Source organism: Mirounga leonina, unplaced genomic scaffold (assembly GCF_011800145.1).
Source record: "Mirounga leonina isolate KUSES-001 unplaced genomic scaffold, KU_Mleo_1.0 Mir_488, whole genome shotgun sequence".
Taxonomy (NCBI): domain Eukaryota; kingdom Metazoa; phylum Chordata; class Mammalia; order Carnivora; family Phocidae; genus Mirounga; species Mirounga leonina.
This window is the reverse complement of record NW_023270777.1, coordinates 12,176,778-12,196,437: the sequence shown is the minus strand read 5'-3', so window position 1 is coordinate 12,196,437 and position 19,660 is coordinate 12,176,778. Positions and strand designations below refer to the sequence as shown.

The 19,660-nt window shown below is 45.5% G+C and overlaps 1 protein-coding gene across 1 annotated transcript in view; it reads right to left on the bottom strand.

Annotated features, from left to right (window-relative positions):
- Positions 1-5,693, bottom strand: part of TNFRSF13B (TNF receptor superfamily member 13B) — a 32,787-nt gene extending 27,094 nt beyond the window's left edge. The window contains exon 1 of the mRNA XM_034989312.1: positions 5,667-5,693. The gene's annotated coding sequence lies outside the window, so the exon portion shown is untranslated. The remainder of the gene's footprint in view (positions 1-5,666) is intronic.
- Positions 5,694-19,660: the final 13,967 nt, after the last annotated feature.

Genomic DNA, 19,660 nt, shown 5'->3' with positions numbered 1-19,660 from the left:
GTAACTGGGCCAGAAACCAGCACAGAAAATAATTTCCCCTATATCAAAACAAAACAAAACAAAGCAAAAAAACAAAACAACAACAATAAAAAAACAGAAGCTCAATCAAAGATTTAAGTGTGAAAAAGAATAAAATTACAAAAAGTTCTGGAGAAAAATGATCTAATATTTCTTTGTAACCTTGGAGTATGAAAGGCCTTCCTAACTATGACCCCATATCCAAAATCTGTAAAAGAAAAGACTGATAAAATAGACTACACAGAACAAGGAGACCAAAAAACCCCAAACATGGCCAAAAACATCTTTAGAAAACTCTAAAGGCAAATGAAAAATGGGAACAAATCATTGCAGTTCAAATCTATAAACAGAAGAGGAAAGGCCAGCTACCCAATAAAAAATTGGGCAAACACAGTGAACAGACAGTTCACAGAAGGAAAAAACATCATAAAGATGTCTGGTCTCATTCCTAAGTGATAGGTGAATTCAACTATGCTGATACTATCTTCCCTCTAATAGACTTCTTTCTAAATTCAGAAGCTTAATAACACCTTCTACTGGCAGAATCATGAGGAAACTGGCACTCTTATTCACTATGGAAGGCGGGGGGGGGGGTTAGGGATAACCCTCGTGGAGGGTAATTTGGCAACATTTGTCAAAATTACTGATGCGTGTACCAGTGATATAGTGATTAAACTCTGGGATTTATCCCAGAGTGTGAAATAATAAATTATTTGCAGCAATGTTTGTAATAGCAAAGATTGGTAAAAACCCAAATGCCCATCAGTAGAGGACTGAATGAGTAAATTACAGTATGCTTATATACAGGACTATTGTGCATCTCTAAAAAAAGAATTAGGACGCTGTTTATATATTGCTATGGAAAGAACTCCAAGATATATTATGTGGAAAAACAAAAATAAAAATAAACAGGGTACATAACAGCATAGCTCATAGGATACCTCCCTTCCTCCTTCCCTGCCTCCCTCCCTCCCTCCCTCCCTGCCTTTCTTCCTTCTTTCCTTCCTTCCATCCTTTCTTCCTTTTTGCAAAAAGGGGGAAAGTTCAAATCTATAAGCATTGACATATACACAAAGAAACACTATAAAGAAACTTAAGAAACAAAAAAAAATGGTATTTTAAGTAAAAATCTTAGGAATAAATTTAACAAAAAAGTGCAAAACATGTACATGGAAAACTACAAAACATTGTTGACAGGATTCTTAAAAAGACCTAAATAAATGGAGAGACATCCCATGTTCATGGATTAAAAACTTAATATTGTTAAAATGGCAATATTCCCCAAATTCTTCTACGGATTTAATGCAATCCTAATAAAAAAAAAATCCCAGCTGGCTTTTCTGCAGAATTTGACAAGCTGATCCTAAAATCATATGGAAATGCAAGAGACCCAGAAGAGACAAAACAATCTCAAAAAAGAAAAACATAGTTGGAAGACTCACACTTTTCAACTTCAAAACTTACTACAAAGCAATAATAAATAAGATAGTGTGGTACTGGCATAAAGATAACCATAGACCAATGGAAGAGAAATGAGAGTCCACAAATAAAGCCCAACCTTTATGGTCAACTGATGTTCAATAAGGGTACCAAGACAACTCAATGGAGAAAGGAGAGTCTTTTCAACAAATAGTGCTGAGACAACAGGATAGCCATGAGTAAAAGAAAAAATTTGGACTCCTACCTCATACCACACACAAATAAAAAATTAACTCACAGTGATCATAGATCTAAATGTAAGAGCTAAAATGACAAATTTAGAAGAAAACAAGAGTGAATCTTCATGACTTGGGGTTAGGCAATGACACCAAATGCATAAATGCCTAAAGAGAAGATTGAGAGATTGGACTTCATCAAAATTCAACACATTTGTGCTTCACAGAATACTATCAAGAAAATAAAAGGACAATCCACAGACTGGGAGGAAATATTTGCAAGCCATATATATGTTAAGGGATCAGTATATATAAAGAATGCTTATAACTGAATAATGAAAAACAACCCAATTTAAAAATAGGTTAAGGAGTTAGACATTTTTCCAAAAAGATATGTGAATGGCTAATAAGCACATGAAAAGATGCTCAACATCATTTGTCATTAGGGAAATGCAAATCAAAACCACACTGACATACCTACTAAAAGGGCTATAATGAAAAAAGGGATAATGACAAGTGATCATGATGATGTGGAGAAATTGGAACCCTCATAAATGAAGCAGGATTATCAAATGGTACAGCTACTGTGGAAAACAGTTTGGTAGTTCCTCAAAATGTTAAGCCTAGAATTACCATAAGACCCAGCAATTCCCACTCCCAAGAGAACTGAAAACATATCCACCCAAATACTTGAACAGGAATGTTCATGGCAGCATTACTCATAATAGTCAAAAAGTAGAAACAACCCAAATGTCCATCAACTGATGAATGGATAAATAAAATGTGGTATATCCATTAAATGGAATATTATTGGGCCATAAGAAGGAACAAAGTGTTGATACATTCTACAACATGAATGAACCTTAAAAACATCGTGCTAAGAGGAAGAAGGCAGTTTGCTAAACACCACATTCAATTTTTATAAAATTGTTCAAAACAGACACCTAGGGGCTCCTTGGTGGCTCAGTTGGTCAAGTGGCCAACTTTTGATTTTGGCTCAGGCAGTGGTCTCAGGGTCATGGGATTGAGCCCTGCATCTGACTCTGTGCTTAGTGGGGAGTCTGCTTGAGATTCTCTCTCTCCCTCTTCCTCTGCCCCTCCCACCTCAAATAAATCTTTAAAAAAAAACAAACAGGCAAGGGGCGCCTGGGTGGCTCAGTCGTTAAGCGTCTACCTTCGGCTCGGGTCATGATCCCAGGGTCCTGGGATTGAGTCCTGCATCGGGCTCCCTGCTCCTCGGGAGGCCTGCTTCGCTCTCCCACTCCACCTGCTTGTGTTCCCTCTCGCTCTGTGTCTCTCTTTGTCAAATAAATAAATAAAATCTTTAAAAAATAAAAATAAAAACAGGCAAATCTGTAGATACAGAAAGCAGATTACTGGTAACCTAAGGCCTGGGGTGGGGAGGAATGGAGATTGTGGGGTGATGAAAATGATCTAAAATTAGATTATAGTGATGAGTTTGCTACTCTGCAAGTACACTAAATAACATTGGCTCGTACACTTTAATGGGGTAAACTTTATGACATGTAAATGATATGTCAGGAAAGCTGTTTCTTCCAGGGGAGGCAGGGACTGGGCAGATGAAGGACGGAGATGGAAGGAAGACTTCATATTGTATACCTTTTTATACTTTCTGTGCTTCCAATGTGTGACCACTATCTACTCAGAAAACAAATTGAAAATACAAAAAGATCAAACAAAATTAAAGAGAACTCTGACCCTTTCCTCATTTGGGGAGATGAGAGAGAGGGTGCTACCACCCACCCCAGCCCCCTGTGAAGTGGTGGCAGGGGGGCCCGTGGGTTAGATTGGACAGGGCAGCCCTAGAGAGCTTCCAAGACATATTCATGGTCTGGAGGCCACCAAGTTGTGGGACCTGTTGGAGACATAGGACGTAGTTGGCCAGATGGCAGACACCCAACTGACCAGAGGGTGCCGTGCCTGCTCCCCACTCCTCCACCACCAGCTGGACCTACATAAAATCCCAGAACCATCATCCAACCCCAAAGAGGGACTGGGAAAACCCCAAGATTGACACTGGCCAGGAAGAATAGAAGCTTGAGAAAGTTCTGTTGACATAGAGGGAAGGAGGGAAGAACTCCTCTTGCACGCCTGGTTTTGTGGACCAGGCTCACACCCCCGGCCTCCTGCACCCTGAGACCTGAGAGCACCAGGAGGGCTGATGGTAGAGCCCTCTGCCTGTGCTTCCAAGTGTGCTTGGCTTAAAAGGTGCTGTACCAAGAAAGACCTCTGTGGTCAAATTAGTTTGAAAAATGCCAGATTAAAGGAAGGCAAAGCTTTTTTAGCTGCAGCCCTTCTCTGAGTCTTTGCTTGGGGACTCCTCAAGAGGGGTTCTGGCAGGTTCAAAGCCCTTTTGATGTTTGGAGGGACATCTGGTGGGGCAGAGACCCTTCTTCATGGTACAGCTGAGGAAACAGAGCCTGGAGAGGGGAAGGGCTCATCCAAGGTCACACAGTGAGTCCGTGAACACCGGGAGCGAGAACCCCTGACTCCAGGCCAGGGCGGATTCGGCTGCACCAGGCTGCCACACTCTGCGCCCCGTTACAGTTCTGAACGGTCCCCAGCCCGTGATCCTGGCGGCCCGGGCAGTTTCACCCTGAGTCAACGTGGTCTCTGGTCCTTGCCTGCCCGAGTCTCTCAGAAATTTTATACGTTTGAGCCCTAAGCTAGGGACATGTCTGGGGACATGGTCACTGGATTTAAAAAGGAATCAGAGAAAAGATATGCTCCCTGCCTGATGTGAGCCGGACAGAGTGGTAGCCAGCCGTGCGTGAACCCAGGCCGGGCCACCCAAGGCCCTGACAGCCCCTCAAATCCAGCCTTGGGGTCCCCTCTGCACAGTGACGGACTTGGACCCATCTGCTCCAGCAACCTATGCTTCCTGGTTTGTGCCTTCGAATGAACCTTTAAAACCCTGACAAAAATTCTACAGGGTAAGCTATCTAGCTTCTTCAATAAATAAATAGCAGGGGGAAAGGAGACCAGATGGGAACTGTTCTAGATTAAAACATGTAATCAAAGGCATAACGTGGGCCATGTCAGATCCTGATTTGAACAAATCAACTGGAAAAGACGTTGCTAAGACAGTTGGAAAATCTCAACACTGACAGTCTATTTAGTAATACTGGGGGGGGGGTCATTCTACTTCTTTTTTTTTTAAGATTTTATTTATTTGTTTGACAGAGAGAGGGAGAGAAGGATCACAAGTACGTAGAGCGGCAGGCAGAGGGAGAGGGAGAAGCAAGCTCCCTGCTGAGCAGAGAGCCCTGCTCAGCAGGGAGCCCAAAGTGGGGCTTGATCCCAGGACCCTGGGATCATGACCTGAGCCGAAGGCAGAGGCTTAACCCACTGAGCCACCCGGGTGCCCCTCGGGGGAGGGAGTCATTCATTTTTGAATTGGTCAGGGCATGATGGTTAATTTTTTGGTTTTTGTTTTTTAAAGAGGCTTTTAGAGATCAATGCTGAGGTATCCACAAATCAAACAATACAATGTCTGCTATTAGCTTTAAAATGATCCAGTGGGGCTGGTGGGGGAACATGGCAGGCATGGAGGATGTAAGGTGGGCCCTACGACGATAATTGTCAAAGCTGGGGGATGTATGCTGAAGGTGCATTAAACTCTCCTCTCCATTTTGGCCTCAAAATAAAATACTTTTTAAACGTCCTGGCCAACCTGGCTCAGGTGCCCTGGCCAGCTTGGGTTCGGGGGTGTCTCAGACGGAATTCCTGCCTATGTGCTGACCCTCCAACCTCCCGGCTCCTCTCCTGGAATGCAAGGTGCGGACCCCCAAAGCCCCCAAAATTGGGGCTCTCCACGTGCAGAGGCCTGGGGCGACCCCCAGACTGCCGGAGCTCGCCCGTCTGCTGTGGGTGCTGTCCCCACCAAACCCCACCGAACCCATGCGGGGTGCCCCTGGCCAAGCCCTCCTCACCCCAATCCCCCTCCCTCCAGCCGCCCACCTGGCTACTCACGCCACTCTTCCTGGCCCGCCCGGCTCCAGCCACCTCGCCTGCTCCGGCCCAAGCCGCTCATTACTCAGGAGGTTTATTATTAGCCTGAGATTTGATTAGTGCCTGAGCTGCACTTCCTGGGTTTTCCCCCCCAACCTGTAGGATGTAAATCAGCGGCACCCCCTCCCGCCCTGCACCTGCGTGTTAGGAGCTGAGGTGGGTGGCCTGGGACTACTCTGGAGTCCCCACCAGTGCCGTCTGTGGAGCTCCCCTGCACCCTGCCCACCAGCATCCGCAGGGCAGGGGAAGGACAGGACTGGCCTGGCCTGGCCTTGGGGTGAGGTATAAACTGGTATGACCGCAAGCCGGCCCTGACCCACCACTTGGACCTGGTTTCCTGCCCCATGGCACACGTCCCTGGATGCAGCCAGGGTGAACCCGCTCTCCAGCCTCCAAACATTGCTCAGCCCCTTCCCTCTTCCTTGACACCCATTTCCTATTTCATTGCTCGGTCGTCTCTTCTTGTTCTGCCTTCAGGCTCAAATGAGGGGCCAACTCCTCCGGGAAGCCATCCCTGACTGCCCCAGGCCTGGTTAAGTGCCCATTCTCGGTGCCTCCTAAGCCCTATCAAAGCACTCAAGAGGCTGACAGCCTGGCTTTGAATCTCAGCTTGGCCACTTACCAGCAGGAAGCTTTTGGGGCAATTCACTTAACTTCTCTGTGCCTCCATTTTCTCTTCTCGTGAGTGGGTGTAGTAACCGTACCCAGCTCACAGGTTCTTAGGAGAATGAAAGGAGTTGTCACAGTTAAAGTCTTAGAGCAAGTTCTTGGCACCTAGCAAGTTCTCAATAAATAATATGGAGGATTAGCACCATAGCCCCTATCACAGTCTTGTAACTCGTTTTCCATGCCTTCGCAACTCCCCTGAAACCTCCATGGGATTAAGACTGGATTGAGACAGATTTAGAAGCCCACATCATTTAGGAAGGAAACTTTGAGGGATGGGAAGGAATTGGGCAGGTGGAGGGGAAGTGGGATGGCATCCAGGGGACAATTAGGGCAGGAGTGAGGGTGGGAGGGAGGAAAACAAAAGGCTGACTTGAATGACAACAAGCACAACAGGAGAGGAATTAAGGTTGGTCAACTAAGAACTGCTCAATCGCAGTGATCAGAGAAACACAACTTAAGCAATGAAAAACGAATTTTCACCCACCAGCATAGCAAAATCCTCAAGGTCAATAATACGGAGGGCTGGAGGTGACCCAGGGAAATGCGATCTCGCGCCCTGCTGGTGGGAGGGAGTTGGTACCACCATTTTGGATGGCAACCTGCCAGGGTCCATTAAACTGTACAACATACGCCTAACTCACAACCTGGACATTATTCTCCACATGCCGCAGGTGCATGAGGATGTTCGCAGAGGCATAGTTAATAATAGGGAGCATCTGGAAACTACATACATGTCCATCCAACGGAGGATGGCTGAATGAGATGCACAGGTCATAACCAGGAATATTATGGTTACAAAGAAGGTTACAAAGAAGGAGCTAGATGATTGTCCAGACAAATCATGATGCCTATAGTAAGACACCTTGTAGTAAAACAAAATCACAAATGGCCTTCTCCGTGGCCCCATGCATATGAATGTGATGCAGACGAAGTCTCGTGGGATATATGTGGTAATGAGTTGCCTCTGGGTAAGACAAGAGGGGACCAGGTTTGGGGGTGATGGTCAAAGGGGACTTTAGCCCTATTTGTAATGTTTTCATGTTTACACAGAGAAGATACTTATGTATTACTTGTGCCAAGGTAAAGTAACAAAACCACATTGTAGGCTGGTGGGTGGGGGCGGATTTGTGAGCCAGAGGTGACCGTCGATTGTGTCCCCAGGAACTTCCTGCCTGTTGAGTTGGGACAAGCCCAGAGTCACTGTCGGATGCCCTCAGTACATCTCCTGCTTACCTTCCTACCCAGGGCTGGGGCTCTCCCCACCTCACAGAGCAGCTAGCTCCCAGGGGGTTAGTTCTGACCGTTAGAAAGCTGTCTCTGTCTCCTGAGCAGACCGTGCCTTCCGGAAACAGACCTGCTGGACTGATTGCGGCTCTCTAAAGCCACACACGTCGCCCTGCTCAATGAGATCCCACTTTGGAGTTTTAAAGCCAGCATAGGTTAGGCACGAAACAAAAAGTCAAACAAGATCCAATCTGACTTTTGGGGTGGCCAAGAATGGGATGGTAGTGTTTCCTAATGTCTCACTGCTGATCACAGCTTGTTAATGCTTTTGCTCAAACACCCTTTACAGAAAATGGATTTTATTTGCTTTCTATTTTCTTTAATTACAAGTGTAATTTACATGCAGTGAAATGCATGAATTTTAAGTGTGCAGATCAACGAATAGTTTATGTACGTGCATACCCAGGTAACGCTACCCAGATCAAGACTTAGAACATTCAGAACCTCCCCCAGAAGGCTCCCTCCCTGCCCCTTCCAGGCACCCCCACCACGCCAGAATTGCCACCATCCTGACGTCTATCCCCATAGATTCATTTCTCTTGGTCCTGACTGTATAAACAGGAACATACAGATGAGATCATCCACTTCTTTCTTCTGGCTTCTTTCTGCTGATATTAGATTTTATTAAACCAGACAGAGCAAAGCTGTGGGACATTTTTGGGGGGAGTTGTTTAACCTCCGTGGGTCTCCTTTTTTCCTGATCAAATGGATGAACGTGAAGCTCACACGGGACAGCACAGACCAAAACACGTGTGAGCTGTCCCCACCAGGGCCGCATGATTACAAGGAATTGTATTACTGTTACTGAACTCGAATTTCATGACCCATGCAAATAGAATCCCTTCCTCCCTGGGCTCCCTCAGAACAGGTGCTGGAGGTTTCTGAACCTCATTCTGAAACCAGCCCTCTCTCGGAGCTGTCTCCCCGGGGGGAGAGGGGGACGCAGGATTCTAATTTTAAGCCCCACACTTAAAGGGGACAGAAGAGTCTGGAATCTAGAGTAAAGATACCTTGTATACCTCCAGGTTTTGGAGCTGATGCATTCAAATACATGTACCTAAACAGTTAAAACGAGCACATGGTAAAGAAAAATTCAAACAGTGTGAAAGGGAATAGAGCAAAAAAGAAATTTCCCTCCCATCTAGATACTCTTGACGGCCCCTTTCCCTGCTCAAAGGCAGCAACTGTGGCCAGATCTGGTTCACACACGCTTCCAAGCAAAGCCCTAGCATTTACATGCCTGTACCTGTCAATAGAGGATAGATTTTCGCCTCCATCCCCTGCCACCCCATACACATATTTTTTTTTTTTACGAAATTACTTGTTTATACAGATTCAACGCACTATAAACATATGACCTTTCTTCACTCAATATATCCTATCAGTCAAGCCTTGTCTCTTTAAAGTTCTTTAAATGCTCATTAGAGATAATAACAACCGTGAGCATTTATGTAGCACTTACCATGTTTCCAGACACTATTGTAAACCCCTTACATATGTTCACTTCATATATATTTTATCTCTGTGTCTCATCAAATGGCTTGAATTCCCTAAGTGGATTACTTGGTCAGAGGAAACATTGTCACATTGATTAATATTTTCCAATGAGACTGTTCCACTCTACACAAGCGAGGCGGTGATATTTTGGCCCTGAGAACCTCTGCCCAAGCTGGGTGTCATGGTCTCTTTGAGGCAGTGGGTATATTTCTCATCCAAGCCTTGCCATCTGCCAACCCCCCCTCCCCCGGTCCCTGTGAGGCCATGCTGTGGAACCTTCTCTGAGAGAGTCCTAGAGGTAAGACAAAAGCAAGAGTATCCAAAAAAGGGCATTTCTTAGAAATGCAGTGAAAGCCCTGATTTTCATGATTGCAATTTACATATGCGACTCAGATGTGAATTTCCTATGTTGCTGATGTACCCTGTCCCTCGATTTGTGCTAATTTTTCGGAAATGCTAAATACTTTTAGCAGAACCTGTTTCAAAGAAGCAAACAGCAATTTCTATAGCAAGAGCCGCAAACTTTTGTGGGAAGACCTAGTTTCTCTTTCCATTTAAAAAATTTTTCCCCTCAAAACTTTTATTATGAAAAATTCAAAATTCAGAGAAAGGTTAAAGGTAGCATAGAATGAATACCCAAGGACCCTCCAGCGAGGTTTAACAAGTGTACACATTGGTGTCTGTCTACCATCTACTTTCCCGCTGAGACGCTTGAAAGCCGTTTGCAGACTGACATTCACTCCTCAGCCCTCCAGCGGACATCTCCTAAGACACGGACATTCTCTTCCATAGATTTAGCATTTCCACACTTAAGAAAATCAATAATAATTCGAAATACCATCTAATATCTAGTCCATATTCAGATTTCCTTCCCCAGCTGTTGTCTGAAGCCTTTCTTGGCTGCCTCTTTTGAATCAGAAACCAGCGGGGGGGGGGGGGGGGGGGGGGGGGGGGGGTGGGGGGCGGCTGGGTAGCTCAGTCGGTTAAGCCTATGCCCTCAAAGTCATGATCCTGGGGTCCTGGGATGGAGCCCATGCTCAGTGGGGAGCCTGCTTCTCCCTCTCCCTCTGCTGCTCCCCCTACCTGTGCTCTCTCACTCTCTCTGTCAAATAAATAAATATCTTAAAAAAAAAAAAAAGAACCCAGCCAAGGGTCACATGTGGCTTGTGGTTGTTATGTCTCTTTAGTCATTTTTTTGGTCTCTAATTGTCCCCTCCCCTTCGCTCTTTTCTCTCTCTCTCTTTTTTTATTTAAATTCAATTAGCCAACATATAGTACATCATTAGTTTTTGATGTAGTGTTCATTGATTCATTAGTTGCTTGTAACACCCAGTGCTCATCACATCACGTACCCTCCTTGATGCCCATCACCCAGTTACCCCATCCCCCCACCCACCTCCCCTCCAGCAACCCTCAGTTTGTTTCCTCGGAGTCAAGAGTGTCTCATGGTTTGTCTCCCAATCTGATTTCTTCCCACTCAGTTTTCCCTCCCATCCCCTATGATCCTCTGTGCTATTTCTTATATTCCACATATGAGTGAAACCATATGATAATTGTCTTCCTCTGATTGACTTATTTCACTTAGCATAATCCCCTCCAGTTCCATCCACGTCGATGCAAATGGTAGGTATTCATTTTTCTCTTTGCTTTATCTTCTTTTCCTTTCTTTGGTTTGTTTGACATGGACTCAGCCTCTGTCTTATAGAATGTCCCACATCTGCATCTCTGATGATTTCCTCCTCTGTGCTTCAGCATGTTCTTCTATCCCTGTGAGTTCCTGGGAGGGGAACGGTACGTCTGCACACTCGCTTGGATTTGGGTTCCCCATCTTGGAGAAGACATCCCAGGTGATGGGGTGAACTTCCTATTGATTCCCCTCAAGCGGTGCCTGGTGTCAACTATCCTCCACGAGGTGATGCCCAATTGGTTCGCCTGTTGAGGTTTGACACCAGATGTCTCCACGTAAAGGTGCCCTGCCCCCTCACAAGTGTCACCTGCGGGTTCTGTTTGGCGCCTTGCATATCCTGCTCCCCAGCCACCATTCACTGACAGTCCTTGTCTGAAATAACTGTAACACTTGGAAAATGGTGACTTTCTAACCCTATGGTTCCCTCTAATTTCTTAGCCAGTGTTTTCTCTGATGGATTCTCTTTTTATTTCCCTTGTTAAAAAATATACAGAATATAACTGTGCACGAGATAACAAAACACATATTTTCACCACCTAGAGTTACGTGTTAACAGGTTGGCATAGTCACCCTCAAATTTTTCTTTTATTTTTTTTCTTTTTTATTTTTTTTTTAAAGATTTTATTTATTTATTTGAGAGAGAGAGAATGAGAGAGAGCACATGAGAGGGGGGAGGGTCAGAGGGAGAAGGAGACTCCCCGCCGAGCAGGGAGCCCGATTCAGGACTCAATCCAGGGACTCCAGGATCATGATCTGAGCCGAAGGCAGCCGCCCAACCAATTGAGCCACCCAGGCGCCCCAAATTTTTCTTTTAAGAAAGAAAGCGTTACAGCTCTGACCGCCCCCTCCCCCTCGCCCCTACTTCAACCTTCACCAGATGGACGGAACCACCATCATGAGCATGGCTCCATCTTCCAGGCTTATCTTTATACCTTTGTAAGGATGCGTTTCTCTATGAACAACGCAGTATATATCACTATTTTGCGTGAGTGATTTAGAACTGTTTTATATACATGGTATTCTGAATCTATCATAACGCATTTCACCCAACATTGTTGAGATCGACCCATATTAATTCGTACATAGCTAGTTCATCTCTTTTAACGGCTGTCTGGTAGTCCACATTCCAGTTCTGTCCCTCCTGTGTTGAGGAATATTTAGGTTGTTTCTGACTCCTTGCTGTTATGAGCAAGGCCATCCCGGGCAGACGTGTGCATACTTCTTTGTGTAAATGTGAAAGTCTCTCTGGGGGGGTTGTTCTCAAACAGGACCTCTGAATTGTGGGGTGTGCACTTTCCCACCTTTAGTAGATATCACCAAACTGGCCACACTAAGAATCATTCACCCTGGCAGCGGATGACTATCCCCAGGCCCCCATCTCTTTATCTACACAGGGGAGTATCAGACTGTTTCATCTAGTGTCAGATATTTTGGCAATCTAATAGGTAAGAATTGGTGTCTTGTTGCTTTAATTTGCATTTCCTGATTACTCATGAGGCTGTGCACAGATGCTTACTGGCCCCTGGGAGAAGGAGCTGTGACCTACCTGAAGGCTTGCAGTCACTCACTGGGAAGGACATGACAATGAGAGGCGTGGCGGGGGCGGGGGGATGCGCTTCTCTGAGCGTCTGAGCTGTTAGTGAACATTCACTCTCCTAGAGACACCTCATGCCCCTGAAGCTCACCCTAAGCCCAGGAGGTGCTATATTAGCTAATAATCAGGTGGTTATCACAGAGGGAATGTAATTATTATCAATTCATAATGCCCCTATATTTGTATTAATAATCTTTGTCACCGATTATTAGCATGTGCGAGGCACTTTACAGATTTTATTTAATCCTCTCAGAAATATATTTATTCTTCTTCTTCCTATTTTACTGAAGAGGAGCCTGAGGGTCAGAGAGGTAAGTGATTTGCCTAAGGTCATAGAGCTGGTAAGTGATCTGCTTGAAGTGCCCAAACCCTTCCGTCCCCATACTCCTCCCACATGCCCAGATAGCTCCCAGAGAGAATAAAAGATGACTTCTTACTGAAAGAAGGAAGGTTCTGGTTGCCCTGGCCCTCCCCTTGGCTATGAGCAGAGAAATTTTTTGTTCACCAAAAAGTGCAGCCTTGGGGCGCCTGGGTGGCTCAGTTGGTTGGGCGACTGCCTTCGGCTCAGGTCATGATCCTGGAGTCCCTGGATCGAGTCCCGCATCGGGCTCCCTGCTCGGCAGGGAGCCTGCTTCTCCCTCTGACTCTCCCCCCTCTCATGTGCTCTCTCTCTCTCATTCTCTCTGTCTCAAATAAATAAATAAAATCTTTAAAAAAAAAAAAAAAGTGCAGCCTTGCAAATAGCTCCCAGCCCACTGACCCAGGTTCTGGATCAGGAGACAGAGAGGGCAGCTTAAAGTACTTCTTTCTCACTGCAGCTTAGGAAGGAGAGGTGAGTCAGTGATCTCTTCGTCTTTTATCGTTTTTGGATCAGCTGGAGTCAGGGTGGGTGGGGAATGGAGCTACAAGGCTCAACAATGGGGGAACTTTTATATCTTAAGTTTGGGAGCAAAAAGAATCTCTCTCTCCAAGCCCTCTGTTGTACATGCGATGTTGGGCAGAGATATTTACAGACTTCTCCATAGTCATCCGGACTCTGGAAGAGAAGTATCTTACAGACACCAGTTCCAGCTGCCCATTTTATAGATGGGAAAGCTGAGTCAGTGAAATCTCTAGGCTCTGGGCTGCTTGAGGGCGCCAAGGTATGTGACTTATCCTCAGAGCCCAGCGAAGTATTCAGCCTACAACATACCTTTCACAAATATCTGTTGAGTGAATACACGAATGAACGAGAAGGTTGGAAATTGAAAACAAACAAGATTTTGGTTCCTTTGGGTTTCACTGGGCGGTGACCAATTTAAGGAAGGAAAATCGGTGAACCAGGTCCTTCGTGAGAAGACGAGGCCAGGCCCCGCGGGGAGGTGGTGGTGAGTCAGCTAGCACTCACGTTCACAGCCCAGTGATTCACAGACCTGGGACTGAGGCTACAAGGCCAGGAACAGAATCTGCACAAGGCCTCACGCTACGTAGCTCCACCACCTCCCTCCTCTCCTTTCCCACCTCTCTCCCCGCTCCCTCCAAGAGCCCCGCCAGACCCATTCATTCGCACCTCAGGGGCCTTTGCCTCTGCCCTTCTCCCTTCTGGAATGCTCAGCCATGGCTCTTCATGGGACTGAGCCTCAGCTCCTCAGAGGGGCACTCCTGACCACCCTAGCCAGACTTCTCAACCCCACCACTTGGATCTGGTTGATTTCCTTCTGAGTGCTGACACCTGCTTAGAATGAGCTAGCTTGTTCGTGGGCTTACTGGCAGCTCATCTGCTCCCCCTCTAGAATGTAAGCTCCAGCAGGCCAGAGCTCCATCTTGACATCAGCAGGTCCTGCTGGTCCATCTTGACAGCAGTAGGTCCCCAGAGCTGTGCCTGGCACCCAAAAGACAGTAGCTGCATGACTGAGAAAGAGAACGGGGTGAGCTGCTGACTTCTGGGCTGAGGTCTCTGGCATCCCTTATCTGTAAACAGTAGGAGACAAGCTGGAAAAGGGGTTTGGGCCCAACAGTGAAGGTGATGGTCTGTGTGGCGGGGTGTGAGGGGGTTGGGGGACATTAGGAGAATAATAAGTGACCGCAGTTAGTTGAACTACTACTAAGTGCCGGGCACAAGCTTTATTTTAAATTGTTGCACCCTCAGAATAAGGTGGATGCCACCAAGCCCCCCATTTTACAGGTAAGGGAGTTGAGGCTGAGAGAGATGGAGCATTTTGCCCATAGCCAAGGATGTGGTAGAGCTGAGATTTTCTCCCACCAGTATCTGACCCCGGGGCCCACGATCTTCCCAGTGGTGCTGGAACAGCTGGGGTTGTTATAAATTGTCATCAAGCTCCATATAGGAGCCTGAACTCCTGCCAGACCCTGATATTCTTCTGCCCTGGGACCCCTGACCCTCTCAGGGAGGACATGCGGGACCAGAAGCAGAGTGGTGCACTGACTCAGGCCACAAGCATTAATTGAGCACCTACTGTGTGTAGGGGTGCTCCAGACATGGCAGTGTGTAAGTCAAATTCCCGTGATCATGGAGCTCAGGCGATGGAGGCGGAGAGATGCCAACATAAGATGACAGGAACTCAGAAGCTGGTCTGTGCTAGGGTAAAGTGGAGAGGCAGGCTCTGGAGCGCCCAGGGTGTGTGTGTGTTGGCAGGGGGAGGGGTGGCAGGACAGGGCTACCCAGAACAGTGGATAGGCAGCTTGCAAAGATCTAGGTGAAGGGCAGTTCAGACAATTGGTACAGTTATGAGTGAGTGAACTTGGCATATGAGTGTAATAGAGAAAAAGGCCTGTGGGGGTGGATGTGAGAAGGAAGAGAGAAAAATATTTGCCAAACGAAGGAAAGATCGAAATAACATGAGCTCCCACAGCACCTGGCACGGAGAAGGTCTTCCAGAAATATCGGAATTCAATTGAACTGAATTGAACTGAATCAGATCAACGCTTGGAAAAAAACAAGAAACCACAGTTTCTGGTGCAGCCCACCTCACAGGAAAATTCCCTCCAGAAAGAATGAGGGTGAGTGTTAATCTCCCAGTGGTTAGCAAACCAAAACAATACACCCCGATGGTAGAAGGCAGATTAGCAACCATCAGGTTGCAGAAGCAGAATTTAGAAGTTTGGGGTAAAGGAGAGAAAAAAAAAACACAAACTTAAGACTCTTTGTCTTGCAGGATTTGAGTTTAATCTCCTGCTACTTTTGAAGGCTAATGGATTTTTCTCCTTTTTCCTGATAAGTTGGCTCTGGTACAGGAGCCTACACCAGCTCTGGGGCCCCTAAACCACATGGCTGGGCTGGCCTACTTGTCGCAGCTCTGGATCTAAAGTGGCTAAGGACATAGGGACCCCAGGGTAAAAATGGTGAGACCCTGCTTCCAGCTGCCTGCCTTGAACTGTCGCCCTGACATTTCACCTTGGACATCTGTCATAATAGTAGCTAATAACACTTTGAGGTGGGTACAAGTCTGACCCCATTTTGGAGATGAAGATAATGAAGCTCAAAGACAGCAAATCACCCACTAAACCTAACATACCCAAAGCACTCCCTCTGCTGCTCTTGCCCATTTCAGTAAATGATAGCACTGTGTACTGAATGACTCAAACCAGAGATCTGGGGATGACCCTCGATCCTTTCCTTTCCTCACTCCCATGTCTTATCCATCACCAAGTGGTCTATTCCATCTCCACAATACAGAACATCCTCAACGTGGCCATTTCCCTCCCCTCCCCACCACCACCACTCTCGTTGTACCCACATCACCTTTCTGCTGAGCCACTAACTGATCTTCTACCACCCATTCACCTCCAGCAGTTGTAAATGAACTTTTCAAAACATAAATCAGGGGTGCCTGGCTGGGTCTGTCAGTAGAGCACACAACTCTTGATCTCAGGGTTGTGAATTCAAGCTCCACCTGGGGCATAGAGCTTACTAAACAAACAAACAAACAAAAATCAAAACATACACCAGATATCATATCAGTCCCTCATTGAAGACTCTCTAACTTTTTTCTTCTGTCTACTCCTAAGATTTTTCTTCTTGTCTTAGATTCCTGGTAACATTATTGTGCTGTACTTAAGTGTGGTTTTCTTTGTATTTATCCTTCTAAGTGTTCATAGTCCTTTTCAAATCCATGGCTCAATGTCCTTTCATTCGTCTAAAAATATTCTTAGTCATTATCTCATAAACTACTACCACTGTCTAGTACTTTCTTTCTCCTCTTTTTATTTATTTATTTATTATTGATTGATTGATTTAGTGCACAAGCAGGGGGAGGGGCATAGGGAGAGAGAGAATCCCAAGCAGACTCCATGCTGAGTGTGGAGCCTGACACAGGGCTTGATCTCACGACCCTGAGATCATGACCTGAGCTGAAATCAAGAGTCAGACACTTAACCAACCGAGCCACCCGGGCACCCCTCTCTCTTCTTCTGGAACTCCAATTACATGTATGTTATGTCTTTTACACCATGTCCCATATTTCTCTTAGGCTGTTTTGTCTCTTCAATCTGGATATTTTCCTGTGACCTACCTTCCAATTCCTTATATTTCTCTTCAGCTGTATCTAATCAGCTATTAAACTTATCTTTTGAGTTCTTAATTTCGTGACTGAATTTTTCAGGTCCACAATTTCCCTTTGATTCCTTTCCTTCCTTCCCTTTGGTTGATTTTCTTCCAGTCTTTTAAAAATAATACATTTTATGTTTTAGAGCCACATTTAGGTTCACAACAAAATTGAGCAGAAAGCACAGAAAGTTCACATGTGCCCTTACTCCACCTCCCATGCACACATAGTCTCCCCTACCATCAACATCACACATTGAAGTGGGACATTTGTTACAATCACAAACTTACATTGAAACATCATTATCACCCAAAGTCCATGGTTTCATTAGGGTTCACACTTGATGATGTATAGTCTATGGGATTTGAAAAATGTATAATGGCATGTATCCACTATAGTATCATACAGAATAGTTTCACTGCCTGAAAATCCTCTGTGCTCTGCCTATTCATGCCTCCCCCCACCCAAACTCCTGGCAACCACTGATCTTTGTACTGTCTCCAGTTTTGCCTTTCCCAGAATGTCAAAGTTGTATCATACAGTACATAGCCTTTTCAGATTGCCTTCCTCTAGTTATAAATATGCATTTAAGGTTCCTCCATATCTTTTTATGGCAAAATAACTTATTTCTTTTTAGTGCTGAATAGTATTCCATTGTCTGGATGTACTACAGTTTATTTATCCATTCACCTCTGAAGGTTGGCAATTATGAATAAAGTTGCCATAAACATCCATGTGGAGGTTTTTAATGTTCATGTAGGTTTCCAGTTCATTTGGGTAAATACCAAGGATTGCAATGGCTGGATCATATGGTAAGAGTATGTTTTGTTTTATGATCCTCTTTGATAGAGTCCCATTCACTGCCAAAATTCTCATCTTGTCTTATAATTCACTGAACACTTAATTGTAGTTATTTCAAAGTCCATGTTGTAACTCCAATATCTGTAACTCCAATATCTGGCTCCTCTTGGGTCTCTTTTTATTATTTGTTTGTGTGTGTGTGTATGTTCCTCTATCTGGGGGCAAGTCTTGCATTATTGTCAGCCTGGACATTGAGTATGAAAAATTATAGAAATAATTTGATGTAATCTTCCTCCTTAGTTTTGCTTTGGGCAGGAAGCTAAGCTGGGATCACCTTAGCTGGGCAGTCCCAGATCACCTTAGTTAAGAGAGGAATTGGTATGCCTTACAGCTGGGATTCCATTCCTGTGAGGGCTTGTCTATTTTTTTTTTCACCTTTATTCTTAACATGCAGCCCTTAAGGATCCCAATCCAATGCTTTGGATGCTTAATAAATGCCTCCTCCTTGACAGGGTCAAAACTCCTAAACTCCGTGAGTCCGAAAAATGCTCTGCTCAGCTTCTCAGCCTCTCAGATGTTGCTTTCAAGTCAGTAATCCCCTTGAGGGGAAAAGTGGAATCCACCGCCAGCCTCATTCTCTGGGCATCTGTGCTTTCCCAGATCTTGGTCCTGTAATTCCCATAATTTCTCACCACCTTGATAGTTATCTGGCACCTTCAAATAGACGTGTTTTCCTTTTTAATTTTGTCCCACTTTTCTAGTATTTTCAGCAGAAGGAATGGTCTGAAATAATCTGGTTTTCCATTGCTGTAAGCTCCCCTATTATCTTGAGAGAAAAGTAAAAACTTCTTGTTTTGCCCACCAGGCAACACATGATTTAGATAGCCTAGCCCTCCGATTTCCTGTCATACCACTCTCTCCCTTGCTCACTACACTGTAGTGAGATGTTGGGCTTTTTCCTGTAACCCAACTATGCCAAACTCCTTTGTGCCCCAGGAGCTTTGCACATGCTCTCCTCTGTCTAGAATGTTATTTCCTTTACCTCATCCTCCAGGTCTCTGTTTAAACATCCTTCCTCTGAGAGGCCTTTCCTGACCTTTCATTCAAACACAGTCAAGCTGTACCTTCACGCTCCTCACTACCTAGCCTCTCATGGATACCCTGTTCTTCCCTTTCACACTCCTTATCATAATTTTGAATCATATATTGATTTGTTATTACTTGTTTATTATCCATCTTCCCACTGGCTGGAAGTCCCACAAGGGCTGGGGCTGTCTTGGTTTGCACTCCTCATGAGCAGACCCTGAGAAGAAGATTAAGTACAAGTTGCTCAGGAAGTTGTACAAGGAAGGTAAAGCAGCCAAGAAAGGATGTTATTATGCCAGCTACCATGGTGGGCACCAGGGCCCTGATAGGATCATGTTTGTTTGGGGCACCATTTTATTCCCAACCCCTATCATGGGGCCTGGCACATAGGAGGAAATCAATAAATATTTATTTAATAAGTGAACTTTTAGAACTCCATGCCAAGATTAGGACGTTGCTCTTTGAATGGGATCACTATGTTATTAAAGACAATTTTTGAGAGTCTGCTGTTGACCAGGCCTCGTGGAGGGTGGGAAGGGGCTTTCCAGAACAGGAATATAATCAGAGGAGGCCACCCAGCAGCCTGGAGCCTGTCCCTCATGGGGAGCAAGACTGTGCATCCCATGAAGACAAGGCTCGGTGACAGTCCTCACACACCCTGGGTTCCATCCTGGGGGTCATCCTGTGTAGACTCCACGGGGTGAGAAGGACTGGGGAAGACAGTGCTCAGTGCAACTTTGAGGCGAACTCCTTCCATCAGCACAATTCAAAGGCTGCCTCTGCTGAGTAGTAA